At 35.5% G+C, this 19,485-nt stretch overlaps 1 protein-coding gene across 1 annotated transcript in view; it reads right to left on the bottom strand.

The window, feature by feature from the left end:
• LOC127217970 (teneurin-1-like) overlaps nucleotides 1-19,485 on the bottom strand; it is a 593,057-nt gene that overhangs the window by 102,835 nt on the left and 470,737 nt on the right. The window lies entirely within an intron of this gene.

Raw genomic sequence — 19,485 nt, 5'->3', positions numbered from 1 at the left:
AGGCCTCACCATCCCTGGGGAGTGGTTGGGGGTGGGGTGTGAGGATCAGTGGGGGGCATGGGAGGATGGGAGGAAAAAGGAACTGGGATTGATATGTAAAATAATATTATTTCTAAATTAAATAAATAAATTAAGAATACATGAACAAACAAGTGAACCATAATTTAAATAAAAAGTGAGAAAATAATCTAGTGTTGTTTTGGTATTAGAGAAGAGAAATTTTCATAATTTACAGATGGGAAATTTCCCAGCCTCTAGTTTTTTAGAACGCTGTGCATCTGTTTGCAGCTTTCACCTTTTCTATCTTATTACCTTGAGAAATTGATTATGGATTGCATTATTTCATTTTTTAATGGTGTAACTCAAAAGATGGGGAAACTACAAAAAATCATATGAACTCAAATAAATTGTGTTTTTTTATGAAAAACATACTTGATTAATAAAAGCAAAAAAAAAAAAACACTGAACAAACTTATCACTGACTCTGACTCTATACAAATGACATACAACAGAATAATAAGCTATGCTTTTGTAATGTTGGTGTTGCAATGGTCAATTAATCATTTTTTCATTGATGAAACACATCAGAAGAAGAGCATGCTCTCCAGTAACAGAATGCTTTTCCTTATACACATAGGGAAAGAAATGCAGAGAGCCTTGAATCAGATCACACTGTGCAGTACTATAGTTATCACAGTCTTACCAATATCCACCAATTTTTTGACCTAAACATTCTCTGTATAGGTTACAACACAGCCATCAACTGCTGAGCAGGAAAAACCCAAAGGTAGATAAACTATGTTGATGGGTGACACACTCAGTGAAAGTAACTTTGTTCAACAAGAAAAGGTCAAGATACCTTGAAGGCAAAAACTAGGGCATGGAATTTATGATGGACATGATTTGCAGTGACTGTGTCATTTAAATCATGATTTTAAATACCCAGACCCATACCTGAACATTAACAATATGATTATTGTGAACATTATTTTATAAATACAGTATAATAACTATATTCTAGACATAATGCATGCATTTTTACTTAATATGCCATGATATATCTTAATTCTATGGTGGTTTAATATATGCAAATCAAAACCCAATCAAACATTGACACATGACTGGACATAGTTCACTAAAAATAACTTTCATGTATGGTCTTCATGTAAAAATGACTAGGCTAAATGGTACTGTAGTTGTATCAACAGAAACAAGAACAGTTAATAAAGGAATTTAAGAATTCCCTGAAAAGTATTTAAGTATCATAGCCCAAGGAAAAGAAACATGTACTAAAAATATATTTATTCTACATTTCATCCTATTGCATATTCAACATCTTGAAAGGAGCTTAATTGTTCATATTGTGTGACATGATTTAAGTACCATATTTATGGTATTTCAAATGTAATATAATTTCACATTAATATGTCCTCGTAAAATTTAGAGTATTAGTTCTTAGAGAAAAAATGGAAGTAAAATAATCTTCATTTCCCATATTCTAAAACTATGAATTTATTAAATGGAATGGCCCAAATCTACCATTTCTATCCATGTAGCTTCATTTAAGTTTTTATATGACCTGTTGATATAGAACTGAATATTATAAAATTTTGTATTTTATAAAATTATTGTATTTGTTTTTGAAACCTTTGACACTGGTCCTAAGGACACACATATCTTAATTTTCATTAAAAGAGGTTATCTAGATTCTTTATCAAACATATTTAGGCATGCATTATATATTACCAAAATAGGCATGACAAAGAAGTAGAGAAATGAACCTCACACATAGTAAGCATTGTGAATACCGGATGCAAAAAGTGTATCAATTGGTTATTTAATACCAAATGTTTAGCCAGAAAATATATATATGTAAGTGACATTAAACAGATGATACTTAGAAATACATATGCACATTCTAATTAATGAAAAAGATGCCATGAATTTGAAAGAGATCAAAGAGGGGTATATGGGAGAATTTAGATGGAGGAAAGGGAAGGGAAAAGGTTGGAGTTATAGTTTCAAAAATAAAACAAATAGTAATGTGAAAATTTGTTGCTAATAATAGTCCAGTTTGGCCTTTTATTCCAAGGTTTGAAGACAGGAATGAATGGATAAAGGAAACGTGGTACATTTACAATATGGAGTATTACCCAGCTGTTAAAAACAATGACATTGTGAAATTTGCAGGCAAATGGATTGAATTAGAACAAAATCATCCTGAGTGAGGTAACCCAGACTAAGAAAGATAAACATGGCTTGTACTCACTTATAAGTAGATATTAGCTACCATGCTACAATCCACTGACCCAGAGAGGCTAAGTAACAAAGAAGGCTTGTGGGGGGCAGGGAGGCACTCAAATCTCCATGGGAAGGGACAATAGAAGAGATTTTGTGAGTGGACTGGGGGTGGATGGGTGGAGATGGAAAATGAGGTGGATTGTGTGGAGGATGACTAGAAAGGGGGCCATTTCATGTCATATAGAAACCTAGTTCAAGGGAAACTCCAAGGAATCCACAAGGATGACTCCAGGTAAGAATCTCAGCCATACATTCCCCTACATATGAAATTGTGGTGGGGGGATGGGAGGGGAGGGTGGTTAGAGTGCATGTGAGAGGGCAGAGAGGGTAAAAGGGAGGGAAGAAGGGAGGGAGGGATGGAGGGATGGAAGGAGGGAGGGAGGGAGATGGAACTGGGATCGACATGTAAAATAATCAATTAAATTAAAAAAAAATGCTTTGACTCCAAAATTTAAGTTGAAGGACAAGTTACTTGGGAAAAGGATTTCTATTTTTGTTTCCACAGAAAATGAAAAGATGTGGATTCCTTCCAGACTAATGTGGTTTGATCACGTCAGACCGCCTGAAACAGAGTACAAGGTGATCCTACATTCAAAACAGCTGGACAAAGCAGCCTTACAGACTACAGCCAGGATTTCTGAATCTTCTTCGAATCCCCCATGACAGCGCCCCTTACCAGCAGGAAGTAGTTTGGAAAGAACGATGCCCAAATTCCCAAATATTGTGTATAAATGTTTGTTCTCATTTAATTGGACTTTGTTATATAAAATAAAATAAAATAAATTAATAAAAAAGAAAAGAAAAAGAAAAAAAAAATGAATCTCAGCCATAGAGGAGGATACATAGCCTGAACTGGCAGTCTCTTATGACCAGGCAAGATTACTATTGGAAAGACTGGGACACCAAATGAGCTCTATAAGCTTTGACCTACAGTCTGTCCTGGTTATGGAATGTGCTGGGTTAAGAGTGGCACAGAGATTTGGGGAGTGGCCAACCACTGACTGGTGTTTGAGACCCATGCCATGAGAGTGAACCCACCACTGATAGATATTGCCTAGAATACCAGTACTGATAGAGACAAGATGTCCCAGAGACATAGGATAAAACCAAACATGACTGGAGAAAAAAAAATACCAATGCAATGATGTCTGATGATATTCTGCTACACTCATAGAATGACACCTAGCCAAATAGTCATCAGAGAGGGTTCATCCAACAACTGATGGAAACAGATGCAGAGCCCCACAGCCAAACATTAGGCAGAACTGGGAACTCCTGTTGAAGAGAGAGAGGAAGATTGTAGAACCAGAAGGGCCAAAGAAAACCCACAGGATCAATCAGTCTGGGCTCATAGGATCTCACAATGAACTGACAACAAGGGAGCTTGTATGGGACTAACTTACACCCTCTGCATATATGTTACAGTTGTGTAGTTTGTTCTTTGGGTGGGAGTCCTAATAGTGAGAGCAAGGGCTATCTATCTCTAACTCTTACAGTCATTTGGGACCCTAGTCTTCATATTGGGTTGCCTTGCCCATTCTTAATATATGGGTTAGGGTTTAGTCTTACAGCAACTTGATATGCCACAGTTTGTTGATATCCATGATAAGCCTGACCTTTTCTGAATAGAAATGGAGAAAGAGTGGATTAGGGGGCAGAGGGGAGGCAGGGAGAGGGTCTAAGAGGGAGGGTAACTGCAGTTGCGTCTATAAATGGAAATTCTTTATAACCTATAACTGTAGCTTATATACTAAAATGCATATACATGCATATGGTCTATGATAAAATGGCATTGCTAAAACTTTGTCTTTAATTGATGGACTTAGTTGGAATGAATGTGTAAAATAAAATGCATAATTATTTTAAAAATTATTTAAGTGGTTTTTAAGCAATCAAAATTTTGTGTTGCTTTTATAGTGCTGGGAAGTTCTACTGGAGGAAAAAAGTAATAAATAGTCTTGCTCAGCTTTCCTCACTGGTGTAACAGTAGCATGAATGCTATGTGAGTAAGCAAACACTTTATCATTTGATTTAAAGACCATTACAATAGATGAAACTCATGCTTTGTATACTCAATTGGGCTCCTAGCCCATAGCTGGCTAGCTCCTAGGTCCTAAGAAGAGAACATACTACTATTATTCTGCTAAACTGATATAATAATAAATGACACCTTAAGTTCTTACCTTTATACACATAAATTATAACATTTGTCAATCCTTATCAGATAAGATTCTTTTTTGCAATAAATGGAAATTATTTAAGAACCTTACACCAGGTAACCTGTAGAGAACATTAGACTATGGAGAACTCTGCTCTCTCTGTAATATCTATATCATATATACCATGCCACTAGGCTTGGAGATTATCAGTGAGGGGTGCTGGTGGAAATATAAGGGCACCGTAAGTAGTGGATATTTTCAGCAAGACTGTTTGCTGGACATGACAGGACCTTCACACACATGACCTCACTACAGCTATGACTGTATCTGTAAATCCTATATACCATGAAGACAGTCAAAATCCTAGGATATTTGGGACAGGGGTTGATGAATCACCACCCATAGTTGTGGAGCTATTGAAATTTATAGCTGTTGGGAGAGAAAGAACCAGTTTTCTTCAGGGATGTGGCCCTGAGAGGCTACCCATCATCCAGTCCATTGGCGCTATACAGGTAGTACTAACTGGACTCATCAGGTTTAACAAAAGAGAACATGAAGGTACTGGAGATGAAGGAATGTGGCCTTGATCAAACATTAAAAATATTTCCAAAACATGTACATTAATATTTTTGCAGAATTATTCATACTAGTCCAAAATTGAAAACCCTACAAAAAGGTCTCTCAAATGATGAATGTATGAATTAAATCTGGCACATCTATTTGATGAAATATTATTCATCCATAAAAAGACTAAGTATAAATGCTATGTATGACTTGCATTAACTTTGGAGAATATAACAGTAAGAATGCTTATACTCAAATGGTTATATATCATATAATTACATTTGCATAAAGGCAGAAATTTGTGAATATATGCAGACTAAAGTATATCAGCAGTTGCTGAGGTAAAGGAACAATTGTTATATAAGATTTGTGTGTCATCCTTATAAATTTTTAGAATCATAAAATGTTCAAGTACAAAATATTAGTGATGGTAGAATAACTACGTGTATACTAAAATTCATTGCATTGTGAACTTAAGGTGGGTGGTATATAAATTATATGTAGTAGCTGTTATAGAAATATGGTTAAAAGGTATCATTGACATGGAATATTTGCACATATATATACAAACTATGATTTAATTTCTCAAGAGATTTTATGTGTTTCTTAGTGGCATGCCATCTGATACCTAGAAACAGAATTACTTACACTTTGTCTAGTACTTGTACAAAGTATGAATGGGAAGGCGTAACCAAAGAGATTTTTATTTTCTACATTTCATATGTAATGTTAGATATTGTTATGTAGAGGTGTAAGGTATCCAAATCATATAATTTTGAACTTTGATGTAGTGGCAGGAGCTCACTCTCACCTACTATATGCTTTAGAATGTGTCTGTGGAATACTCAGAACTCTGACATCTGTCTAAATTCTCTTTGTCTGCTAACTGGACATTTAATAACAATTAGATGATTATCTATCATATAGTTGAGAGTAAAGAGGGAGTTTTATATATTTATATATATTTATAAATTCTAAAACCTAGCCTCCAGACAGAGAGGCAGCTTGCATAAGCATTGATTTTCACTGGTTGTCATGTTGCTATAACCTTTGATATGTACAATTTAGTAACCCAGAAGAAATTCAATAATATGAAATTAACATTTTTCACAGACAAAACTAATTTCAGAGAATAGCAATAATAACAATAATAAAAATAAATGATAGCATTTATTGAACATTTATAGTGCCTTCTTTTTTGTTTCCATGTCTTATTTTAAAAAAAATGTATTATGTCTCTTCCTTACCAATACAGCATCAATTTGATATAATAGTTTATCCCTAAGGCTTCTCCCTCCTCTTCTCATGTGTTGCCTCTAGGACTTTAGTCCCTTCCCAATTCTTACTTGCATTTTCAATCTCTCTTTCTCTATTGGCTGCTTATTCTTAGTCTTCAAAGCACACATCTTTCTCCTTGTGAAAACAACAACTCTCATGATTCTTTATCTACTTATACTATTTTATCTCTTCATTTTCTTGCCAAACCATCTCCATCCAGCACCCCTTTTGCTTCATTACATACTTATCATGTAGACTTTTACCAACAGTGTGCTCCCTTATGACTCTACTTACTATTCCATTCTCCTAAACATGTTCTCCTGAAGTTTATCAGGATTGAATTATCTTGTTTCCCATGGTCTAGTCCAGACCACTGAAAATGAGTTTCCCCTTTCACATTTTATTTTCATTTTAAGCTTTTAAATACTTAATCACCATACTTCTATTTCTGTATAACAGCTGGCTGAGTGGTATTTTGCATTGCAGGTACCTGTATGCATATTCCTTCAGTTCTCTGATTTAATCAGACTCCTTAAGGGCAACAACCATGTTTTCTGCTTCATTTGTTAACTCTATAGTACTTAGCACCATTAAATATAAACTTAATTGACATAACATTTAAAATCAAGGGTTTCTGTGTTTCTGAACACTAAGATTTTCATTTTAGTTGCTTTCCACTTATGTTAATGGGAGGACTGGTGTGGTCAGGTGTAATTTCTCTGCCAACCTAACATTTTAATTTATTGTTCCTTCTTCCAGGTCCAAGGAGGGAAGATGGTACCTGTGTGTGAATCTGATCAAGAAAACTTCAGAAGGATATATAACAAAAACAGGAAAAGGCAAGCCAAAGAACTAAGGGAAGATAGGTGGGATAAGAAAGATATAGAAGTAAGACAAATACCTATTATTAGAAATATAGAGCCAAACAATTACATGGAATTATTTACCATGCAATTACTAAGTTACACATGGGAAGTTCATACTTGTGTTTCAAATAATTTATTTTTGAAATTAAAATATAGTTATATTATTTCCCCCTTCCCTCTCCCCAACCCCTTATGTGACTTGCTCTCACTCAAACTCAACACCTCTATTTCTTTAATTGCTATTACAATATGTCATCTGTGACATATATTCACGTATTCCTAAATATATAAATACAACTGGCTCAGTCCATACTATGTTACCTGTGTATATATTGTTTATTATTTCAAGAGTAATGGTTATCATCAAAGATCCTAGAAAAATAGGGTTTGGACATATTGGGAGAGTCAGAGGAACAGGAAGTTTGCTATAAAAATTCATTTCCTAGAAATAATAATAATTAGAGAAGCTACACCCATGAAGCCCTATCAACATGGCTGCTTAAAAAAGACCTGGAAAAGTATGACATTGAAACACATAGTAACATGGAAAGGGGGAATCTCATGGTACCTCATTCTTCAAAAAGAACTACAGGCAACTAACAAGTAGTGAGTGGTAAAAATACTCTTCCTCAGGAAAGAGCCCCCTACTTGATTATTCAGTTATATGTGGTCAACTTTGTGTTTTAATACTGAACTTGGAAGATTTCATTTTGAAAGGTAAATTTCAAGTAACTTGAATAATTTTGGCTGCATGAAAATACTGGTAAACATTTGATCTTCCTTTAGTAATAATATAGGTTGAAATATAGTAATAGCATAGGTTCCATAATAATAACAGGTTGAAATAAGTGGATACTCATTGAAGTGAATATTCAGTAAAGTAAGATTTCTCTAAAAGCCTATGAAATTATGTGGATGGTATAGGAAATTCCATACATTTGAAAGGACTAGCCAGGGATGACAAATATCCTATTGTATAGTAACCTACTTAGCACCTTTTTTAATGTAGGATATTGAACTCAAGTGCCCATAAGATAGACTCATTTAGTATGCCATCACAGGAAAGGTTTATACTGGATGAAAATAAGTAAGATAATAATTAACCTGAAATGAGAATCACACATTAAACATATGTGACCAAGGATATTTAGCATGAATTTTTTTATACAATAAGTTTGCCATTTAGCATAGAGACGCCCATTTTACAAATCTGCCTTAGAAGTCAAGTCTCCACTATGCTTTAGAAAAGCTTTTGTTAAAACTGAAATATACTGATAAAGTGATTTAATATAGTTGAAGACAAGCAGCAGCACTCTAGCTGGGCCCTCTGAAATCTTGTGTTGGAGAAACATCTATATATCATTATAGGTAGCATTTACTGTAATTCAACATCAATCTTTAAAAATAATAATGTTAAGCTCCCAACAATATATTCTTTGTTAGTACATTATTATTTTATTCATGTAGTTTAGTGTGCTTATATGAATTATTCCTAATTCTAACAGAGTGTCCTGGACTCTGATATTCTTTAAATAAAAGATACTGAAACACTGGGTTTACTCAAAGAGCAGCTGAGTGCATTTTAATATCCATATGCCCTATGAACCAATACTTCAGAATCTCAGCATTATACTGTGGGACTATGTTCCATCTGAATGAACAGTGATTACCTGTGTGCTGTGATACAGTCCTTTCATTTGGTGCCAGAGTGAATATTTTTTCAGACTTTTATATTTATTTATTTATTGAAAATAGATTCTTCTCTCATAAAATACACCCTGACCATAGTTTCCCCTCCATACACTCCTCCCAACTCCCCCATACCTCCTTCTCTTCCAGATCCACTCTCCCTCCATTTCCTTTCAGAAAAGAGCAGGCCTCCAAGAGACAACAGCCAAACAGGACTAAACAAGGTACAATAAGACAAGACAAAAGCACCTCCCCACCACCCCCGTCAAGGCTGGACAAGTCAACCCAATAAGAGAATAAAGTCCCAAGAGCAAGCAAAGGGACCAGAGACATACCCACTCCCACTGTTAGGAGCCCCACAAGAATATCAAGTTAACAGTCATTACCTACACAGAGTGTAGAATATATAAGCCCTGTAGTTGCTGCTCCAGTCTCTGTGAGTCCTGATTCATTGATTCTATGGGATGTGTTCTCTTGGTGTCCTCCATTCTCTATGATTCCTACAATCTTTCCTTCCCCTTTTCTATAGGGTTCCCTGATCTCTGAGGGTTGGGACCCAATGGAAACCTTCAATTTAGACTCTCTTTCCTCACAATGTCTAACCAGTCTCTGCACCTATTCTCATCTGCTGCTGAAGGAAGCTTCTCTGATGACTTTTATCTATTGGCTCTCAAGTAAATGCAGAAAGTTATTCCAACATTCAAGTTTCAAACTTATCACTGCATAGATCTGTGCATACTGTATCTATGACTCAGGTAAGACAGAGCAAAGAAAAAGTAGTCTATTTTCTCCCTTTCTTCTTTTCTTCTCCTTGCCTCTTTGTTGTAGAGTTCATAATGAAAGGTAATTCAAAAGGTAAATGTTGCACTAATTTTAATTTTCCATTTCATAATGGTGGTGGTGGTTGTGTGTGTGTGTGTGTGTGTGTGTGTGTGTGTTCGTGTGTTATAGTAAATGTGCTCAGTAAGTGGAGATGTTTGGGGTGAGATTTCAAATTTGCAAAGTATTCTTATGCATTTACTATATATTTGGATTACATGCACAAAGATCTGTAATCAAGATAGCTATTAGTTAAACAACTGGCTGGGAGAAAGGAATTTCTGTAAACATAAAAAAGAGATGCTTAAAGTATATTGAGATAAGAGTAGGAAAAACCTGGACTCCAAAATCAGTTCCATCTGTGGTTATCACTCATATGCAAGACAAGTTACTTAACATTTTCTTGTTTTCATTTTTAACTGCAAGACAGAGGTAACAATAGCTGCCACAGCATAAAATTCTTAGGTAGATAAAATACATTAAGGTATTTTAAGATCATAAATTCTCTCTAAGTGCAGGCTGCTATTGTTATACACATGTCAAAAAATCCGAAGTTAGAAGGTGCAAAACTAGGAATCAATTATTTCAATTTAACAGAGTTGTCAGCATGTACCTAAGTGGCAAACCTTACATACGTACTTTTAAATCCTTTTCCAACAATATATCTTCTTTTCAAAGAAAGTTCACTGTTACCTGGATTGACTAATTATGATCTCTTAACTGGAGATTTGAATTCATAATCTCAGATACAGTTGGAGGCTACTTTGGAGATGAGATGGTCCTAGTAAGTACCTCTATCTTTGTCAATGACTTAATAGCTATTGGCAGAAAGGAGAGAGAGGTTTGACAGGGATGTATCCTTTCCCTTATTTGGTCTATATATCTACGACTTCTCTGTTTTATATTTACACAAGAAATTTCTGCGTAATATTTTATTTGCATAAGGATTTTCCTCCTGGACTCTCGAAGGGGGTGAAACCAAACTCCTCATTTTTCATGTGAGAAATTGTATCCCAGAGAAGTGAGGCTCTAGTCTGTATCTTGTCTTGGCTATAGCATCTTCAGGACAAACTATAAATTGTGTCATATCAATCAATGGAGTATTGCTTACATGGTCATATATTCAGCAGAAACTGACTAGAAAGCACCATTTTTCTCCTTTGTTGTTACAAAGATAGATCTTGTGGGATGAATTTCAAAGAAATGCCACCCATCCCACCAAGGCCAGCATTTTGCAGAACTGTAAAAATGCTGCCTTTATTATATTTTAGTCCTTGTCCCTTAGCACTAGTCTTTGTTCTTTGTATTCTACTTTGATGTCCAACTTGGAAGAATTCATTGTTAAACTTCTCAGTAAATTTTATCCTCAGTCAGTTGGCTACTAAAAACGTTAGGTTTTACTTGATCCCAATGCTAGAGAAATAATAGTCAAGAAATGTCCTCAACCTTTTAGTGCTCTAGAAAACTGCTTACCATAATCTCCCTCTCTCCTCTCTCTCTCTCTCTCTCTCTCTCTCTCACACACACACACACACACACACACACTCACTCACACATTTACACACCAAACACATACAACACACCATTCCTTAAACAACATATGAGATAAAGCCTTTTGTCCCTTCCTTCTCGTAAGATTTGTCTATGAAAATGACAGTAGTCTGTTTTCCTCTAAGATCCATAGCCTTATTCTTAACAACATTCTACATACTTATCTTTATGCTCACATATAATTGTAGCTCTCACTTCTAATCAAATAAGCTCCTTTTTGCATCAGATGAAGAGCATTAGAGTAACACACACATGGTCAACATGCAAAGTAACACACACATGGTCATCATGCAAAGAACAACTGATTTGAGTTGCCCATCACTGATAACATCTACACCACAACCTCCTCATCTAAGGCTCAGGGAACATTACAGAACAGGTTGTAGAAAGAGTGTAAGAGCCAGAGGATCAAGAAGTCTGCTGTGGGATTGTGCCTGCTATGTAAGGAAAGGGTGCTGTACCTATGAATTCCTAACAAAATGACTGCTTAAACCAACCTCAGCAATATTACTACCATTTCATAGTACTATTTAGATGGGGAAATACCAAGGGGTCCACAACTAGATGAAGAGCTATAAGCAACTAACAACTAAGGATGTACTACCCAATTTGTTATCTAATACCAAGTGGTCAACTCAACAAACATGTGTGCAGGTACCATTGAACAGAACCAGCATGGTATATTCATGTCGATCCAGGTATATGAAACAACAAATGTTAAACAATAGAAGGCTGTGAATTTGGCAGGGGGCTGGTGATGGGAGATGACATTCTGTAAATATGTTTCTCGTATTTGTTAATAAATAAAGCACTGTTGGCCAATAGGAAAACAAGACAGGTGGGACTAGGAGACTAGGAAGAGAGAGAGGAAGTAGTAGGAGAGATATTCAAGATGGAGGATGGAGAGAAGAATGCCAGCCCCTCTCTCTGGTAAGATGAGACCACGTGGAGATATTTCGATTAATAGAAATGGGTTAATCATTAAGACAGAGCCAGCCAATAAGAAACATTAGAAACAGTCCACCAGCTCTATATCTAATACAGAGTCTCTGTGTGTGTTATTTGGGGCTGGCATGGCAGTGAGACCAGACTGTCCAGGGAAAAACATACTCATAACATATTGGCTTTGTATCTTTTGACGCTGAGGAAATAACAACTGTTAAAAGAAATGCTGTTGGATTAATTCAATTTATATATTTTAAAAATGCTTTTACTTCAAAATTTAAGTTCAAGGACAGGTTACTGGGGGAAAGGATTTCTATTTTTGTTTCCACAGAAAATGAAATGTTATGGATTCCTTGCAGACTAATGTGGTTTGATCAAGCCAGACCCCCTGAAACAGCATCCCAGGTGATCCAACAGTCAAAACAGTTGGGAAGAGGCAGCCTTGCAGACTACAGCCAGGATTTCTGCATCTTCTTAGGATCCCCTTGACAGTGCCCCCTACCAGCAGGAAGCAGTTTGGAAAGAATGATGCCAAAATTTCCAAATATTGTCTATATATGTTTGTTGTTTTTATTTAAATAGAGTTGGTTATAAAGGGTTAATGACCACAACCAATCTCTTTAAAGGTTAAAAGGGGGATTATGAATAGATATGAATACTTTGTTTTGGAATGGATTTTCATTTATTGATACAACTAAAGTTTAATTTTGTGATAAGTATATTTCTCCTCTTGTTTAGGTGGTGTGTTTATATAGCTTATTTAGAAATGTAATACATAATCTAGTACACATTATAGATAGTACCTATAGATAGTAACTTAGAGTTAATTTAGTTAGGTTTTCTAGATATATAGAGATGTATTTAAGATGAATAGGCATTCTTCAAACCTTTCAAAGACCTACAGATTATGACATTTAAAATGGTTTAGGGTTTTTCTTGACAATGAGGCACAACTGCTGCTGGCAATAGCATCTACATCACAAAGGAAGATGGACATCAAAGAAACTCGTTGTGGAGTTTGCCTCTAATATGGCAAGACTAGCCATTTGGACAAGATACTGCTCTTGTCTGGACTGTTTGATTTTATTCTATATAAACTGGACATGCAGGACCCACAAGAAAGTGACTGCTGATACAAGATGGACATTGCTAAAGGGTTCCTGCTTCATGGAAGAGTCTGCTAGGCAGTCTGTAGGACACAGAAAAACATGACTGACAAACTGCCAATACAGGTAGACAGTTTAAAGTTTTCTGCTTTGCTTAGGAGTCTGCCAGATACACTATGGTTTATAGGCTGAAGATGGAACATTACAGAAGAACTTCGGGTGACTGACCAGGGTAGTTGTCTCTGTCATTTCTAGAGTTTCTATATTGTCCTTCTGTGGTCTTTGAAGGAGCTGAAGACAAATAGTTATGGTTATAGTTTTCCTTAGTTAGGATTATAAATAAATTACATATAAGACTTTAGACTCACAAAGATAGGATAGATGATAGAATATTTTCATTTTCCTTAAGACTTACTAAATGTTAATGGACTAAATATTGTTAACTATGGTTCTTATTTGATAACTGTTTTGTTATATATTTTACTATGTTAAGGTTAAAACCCTCTTCTTTATTTTAGACAGAAAAGAGGAGATGATGGGAGATGTCATTCTGTAAATATGTTTCTCTCATTGGTTAATGAATAAAGCACTGTTGGCCAATAGGAAAGCAAGATAGGTGGGACTAGGAGACTAGGAGGAGAGAGGAAGTAGTAAGGGGGAGTTCCAAGATGGAGGATGGAGAGAGAACAACGCCAGCCCCTCTCTCTGGTAAGAGAAAACCACGTGGAAGTATTTAGATTGATAGAAATGGGTTAATAATTAAGACAGAGCTAGCTGATAAAAAACAAGTAACTGGCCAACAGCATTATATCGAATACAGAGTCTCTGTGTATTATTTGGGGCTGGCTAGGTGGTAGGTCCAGACCAGCAAGGAAAAAACCTTACTTTTAACAGGCTGGGGTTTGTGGGTATGTGCAATGTAGGAGTGGGTAGAAAGAGGGGGGCAAATGATGAAATTATATTTTAATTTAATACAAAAGAAAAGGTTTGCCTGTAAGTCTCTTATTCACCTCAGACAAGGACTTTCCACTATTATCTGGCTACTGAAGGAGGGTATTCAAGACACCCATTTCCTGTTCATTGTTCATGAATAAATAGCTGAGATTAAAATAGTTTGTTCATTTGAAAGAATGTAGTCATAGACTCAAACGTTCCCATTACTGCTAACTGATTGAGTGATCGAGTCTTCCCTAGGTTGCAAATCAATTCCTACCTGTAAGTCATCCCACATGTAACTTCCCCACTTCCTGTAAAAGTCTAAGGTGAAACCTCACTGTGGTTTTGCCTGAATACAACCCATTTCTTAATTTGTGCCATTTTTTGTTTGATACTTTCATGCTGAGAAGGCCTTCAGCAATTTAGATGTTTATTTTGTGTTGTGTTGTTACAATGACAAACACGAAAAACATGGAATATGAACTAAGTACCCTTGGTTCCATAACTAGTTCTTTTCTGGGACCGTGATTTTCTCCACCTTAGAAAATGATGTTGCTATTATATCATCTGCAAATAGTGAAATATCTAGAGACAGGAGGGAGGGTCTATGCCCTACTCCAAACGACTATACAGATTTTGATGATCCCTCTTAGAAGGTATCACCCTCCCTGTGGAGTGGGTAGGAGAATGGAATGGGAGAGGGGTTGGGGGACATGGGAGTATGGGAGGTAGAGGGAACTGGGATGGATATGTAAAATAATAAAAAAAGATAATTAAAAAAATAGGGTGTTGTATCGCGGTAAATAAGGATCAGGATAAACAAATAGGCCGAATAGATGTTTATTCAGGGAGAAATAACTTACAACCTAGACAGATGAACACCAGGAAATTCAACCCGATCCTCTCCTGTCTGAGTCACGCCAGAAAGAGAGCGCCTTATTTGGCCCCCTCCGACCTCCTTCCACAGGTCACTTCCGCCCATGGCTCCACCCCCCAATGGGTGTGGTCAGTGCTACAGAAGGACTATCTCACTACAGTTTGCACTGAGCTGAACTCCTGGAATCCAGTTGCAGAGAGGGAGGAGTAAAGAGCAAAGGGGTCATGACCAGGCTGGAGAAACCCACAGAAAGTGCTCACCTGACCAAGGGGAAGCTCATGGCCCCCACACTGACAGCTGGAAAACCAGCATTGGACCGACCCAGAAACCCCTGAACGTGGATCTCAGTTAGAAAGTCTGGGCAGTCTATCAGACCTCTGACTGTGGAACCAGGATGCATCCCTGGTGCACGAAAGGACTTCGGGAGCATATTCCCCATGGAGGGATACTCCCTTAACCTAGAGACAGGAGGGAGGGCCTAGGTCCTGCTCTAAACGACTTGAAGATTTTCATGATCCCTCCTGGGATGGGGGGGGGGGGGTTCAGGGTATGGGAGGGTGGGAGGAAGAGGGAACTGGGGTCGATATGTAAAATAAGAAAAAGTGAAAAAAATGAAAACAAGATGTTGCATTCCATGTTCTTTAAGATTTAAAAATTATATATTATAGTTATTGCTATTTTTATTCATGTATGTTACAACATGGTTAAAGTCTAAGTGCAAACACTTTATTTTTTATATCTCCTTTGCTATGCTTAAACTAGTTATTTCATAATGTTTCTAGTTGAATGGAAAGAGTTAAGACTAATTTGTAAGGTTTTTGTGTAGTTAGTATCTGTTCAAATGCAATTAGTATCTGTTCAAATGCAATTCTTTCAATTGTAGGTGTGGATATTGAATGGCTGCAACTTATGGGATTATTTGGTAGATAACCTGGTAGAATCTATCTAGCATTCTTAGGAAACTTAGCACACTAAATGTGGGCAATGAGTGCACTTTCTTATTAATTTAGTTTACCAAGTTGTAAAAACACTTATCTCTTAATGAGACACACTGACATATATCATAACGTGGGAATGGACTAGAATTTGACTGGAAAAAACTATTTTATTTACCTATGACCTTTTAATATGATGTAAATTTAAAAAATAAGTTATTAAGTAGAAGTACATGGAGCCTAAATGTAAGGAAAGAGAACATTGTTCTTCTTTTATTTCCAAGAAGAAAAGTTGATGTCAATTGGAAAACAGGATCTGTTCTATTTAATAAAATATTAAAGAAATTAGAGATACTCAGTTATTTTCCTAACTTTTGAACAATAAATATTGTAGCTAAGTTATACAATGTTCTAAGGATAGTGATATAGATACATTCTGTTAATAATCCTCCTTAGCCCTTACTAAAACAAATGAGAGATTCTATTCACTGTCAGCCTTGTATGTAATTCAGGTTTCAATTACTTGAGTTTGGAGAACCAATACATGGTACAAAGCTGTGTCTGTCTGACTATAGGGCCCAGGTTCTTAACTGTAGTGCTATAATGTTTGAACTTCTTGACGATTAAGGTAGCCAATGTAAAAATAATGATCTAGTTGTCAGTTTCATATATTAGAGCATACAAAATTAATACAAGCTTCTAGAACTGTATTCTTAAAGGAATTATTTGATAATTTGAAAAATATCCTTGTACTGTATTATTTCTTCTATGTGGTTCCCGTTCATACAGATATAACCTTAAAAATGCTATGCTTTTACTTATAATATACAGCAAAAACCTAACATAACAAAAAAGAAATTAGGTTATACTTAAGGCTGACATGAAGTCACTTGAAACTTACAACTTGGTATACATGGTACCAACTGGCCTGACTCCTGAGATTTATTGGTATATGCATAGATTAATGTATTCCTTAACCCTCTATTTGCAGTAGATAATGATTAACACTGAGACCCACAACTGGTCAAGATACAGAGGATAAGAACTTACAGGATGTCCAGCACTAAATGGGACATCTATATTACATCACCTCCTCTAAGGCTCAGGGATCATTGCAGAAAGGGTTTTCAAAAAGTGTATAAGGATCAGAGGCAGTAGATGATTACATAGAAACTGTTTCCTAAGCACAACAGGGCAACTGCACAAATAAACTCACGGCAATTGTGACAACACACAAGATGAGTAAAAGCTCCAGCCATACTAAATCCCAACATGAAAGGGAAAGTAGGGATGAATCCCCATCCCTAGCTGAGCAGCTATAATGATACTCGCTGAGAGTCAAATTTCTTTAAAAGTGTAGACCATGCTGACTAAGCTGTAGTGGAAGATCACACATCTATGAATATAAGGGCAGCACTAATTGGAATTCAATAAATGCTAACAAAAAAGGACAGAATGTTGGGTGGGTAGGAAAGTGGGTGGATCTGGGAGGAAATGGAGCAGGTGAATAGGATCAAAACACATTTAGAAAATTCTCAAAAAATGTTCAGAAAGACTTTCTTTCTTATATTTAAATGACTTTTAAGGTAGCATACACAGTAATAGATTTTATTATGTTTTTGAATATATATACATATATATACATATATTAGATCTTTTCTCTATTGTCTTTCTCCCTCATTACACCCTCCATTCCTTGCCGTTGCTGCTCTGTTTTTTTCCTCCTTAAATAGCTACACTTCTGCTTTTGTGGTATATGAATACATAATTACATTTCTTTTAAAACAATATTTTTAGTAATTCTTTGACAATTTAATATATTTTTATCACACTTCCCTCCTCCATCATCCTCCCATATTTACCTTCCCACAAATGTGACTTTAAGAATTTTCTTTTCCATTTTCATTCAGTCTAATGTTTGTTGTGGTATTACCTTTAGGGGTTGGGCCAGTCCTGGAATGTGGGTGACTTATTTAAGGGGGTCACATATAATTATGTTTCTTAGTAAATTATTAAATTGAAATAGTTTTCCATGTTTGTATTTCTTCTAATTGAGCAGAAAGATAAAACAATTCTCATTGGGCTCATTTAATGGGGAAATACTTTTTTTTTTTTTTTTGCAACATCCTACTTTGTTAAAGTTACAAAGTAAGATGTTGTAAAAAAAAAAGTAAAAGTTAAGAGACAAGGTTCTGAGACTGGTCAAGTAGTTGATAGCTTTTTGATCAAGAGTAAATCACCAACCTCTCTGTGCCTCAATTTATCTCTTAAAAATGGGAAGCATAATGTTGCATTTGTGATTTAGTCCATGTAAAGGATCTGGAACATTTTGGACATAGAATTATTTAATAACCTAGGTTCTGGAAAGGAGTAATGAGAACATTTGAATTCAAATGCAAAATTGAATATAATCTTATGAAAACCATGTGATCATCTCTTTTTTTGTCCTGCATCTTACATTTTCTTTAAACAGGTGTTTTTGATTTTCACTGTAAATGACAAGAATGTCCCTAGGAAGGTAATGCCAGATGGTGGCTTTTATGTCTTCAGATGTGAAGGAATCAAATAAGAAGAAAGGAAAAGTAGATGAAAGAGATGGGAAAGAAAATTCTGAGCCTATTCTAGTCCTTTCCTTGTCTACTTCTGACTGTAGACAAGCCTACCCCTTACAGCAGTAACAGTGAAACTTCCAGGAAAGGTCAGTCCTGGATATAATTAAATATTTTGAAATGAGATGCAAATCAAACTGAACTGTGAGATGAAAAGGATAACACAATCCTTGTCTTTTCTTAACCTTAAGTACTCACTTTTACTGAATCATGGGGCAAAGCAAAGTTACAAAAGCACACAGAAAGAAAAAAAGGAAACCTCACAAACACACACCTAAAACAATGAAACATACTTTGCCCCAAAACGTACAAAAGCAACTAATGCTGTATTTAGAACTAATGAAGTAAAATAAAACTTATCACCTCTATAAAACTGAGTTTCTTAAGAGTAATGTTTGCTTAATTTATGTATTTGATTAATTTTATGTTAAAAAATTAGAGGATTTTTTTTCTCAATTTCTACCTTAAAATTGTACATACTGAAATTTACATAGCATGAGTACATCTTTACTTAAACCAATTTTGAAGGAAGTAGTAACACAAAGTTCTAGCTATTTTTATTTTCTTGTTAATGCTATAATCACTCATTCTGAATTAGAAATTAAGAATACTAGTATTTTGGCATTTATTTAAACAAGTCTCCGAGTTTATTCTCAAGTTGGTTACTTTGAACATTTCAGAATTCGAAGTAATTTTCTTTCAACTAGGAAGAATTCATGTTTCCCAACTAGAAAAATAATTCATGTTTTCCCATTTTGTTATAAACATTCACCTTTACACAAGGCAGAAACTGCTTTACTTATTATAAACAGAAGAAATTTCTATATACTCTTTATAAAATGTTATATAT

The sequence above is a fragment of the Phodopus roborovskii genome, unplaced genomic scaffold (assembly GCF_943737965.1).
Source record: "Phodopus roborovskii unplaced genomic scaffold, PHOROB, whole genome shotgun sequence".
NCBI classification, from domain to species: domain Eukaryota; kingdom Metazoa; phylum Chordata; class Mammalia; order Rodentia; family Cricetidae; genus Phodopus; species Phodopus roborovskii.
The sequence above is the reverse complement of the archived record's forward strand: the minus strand, read 5'-3'. Positions and strand labels throughout refer to the sequence as shown.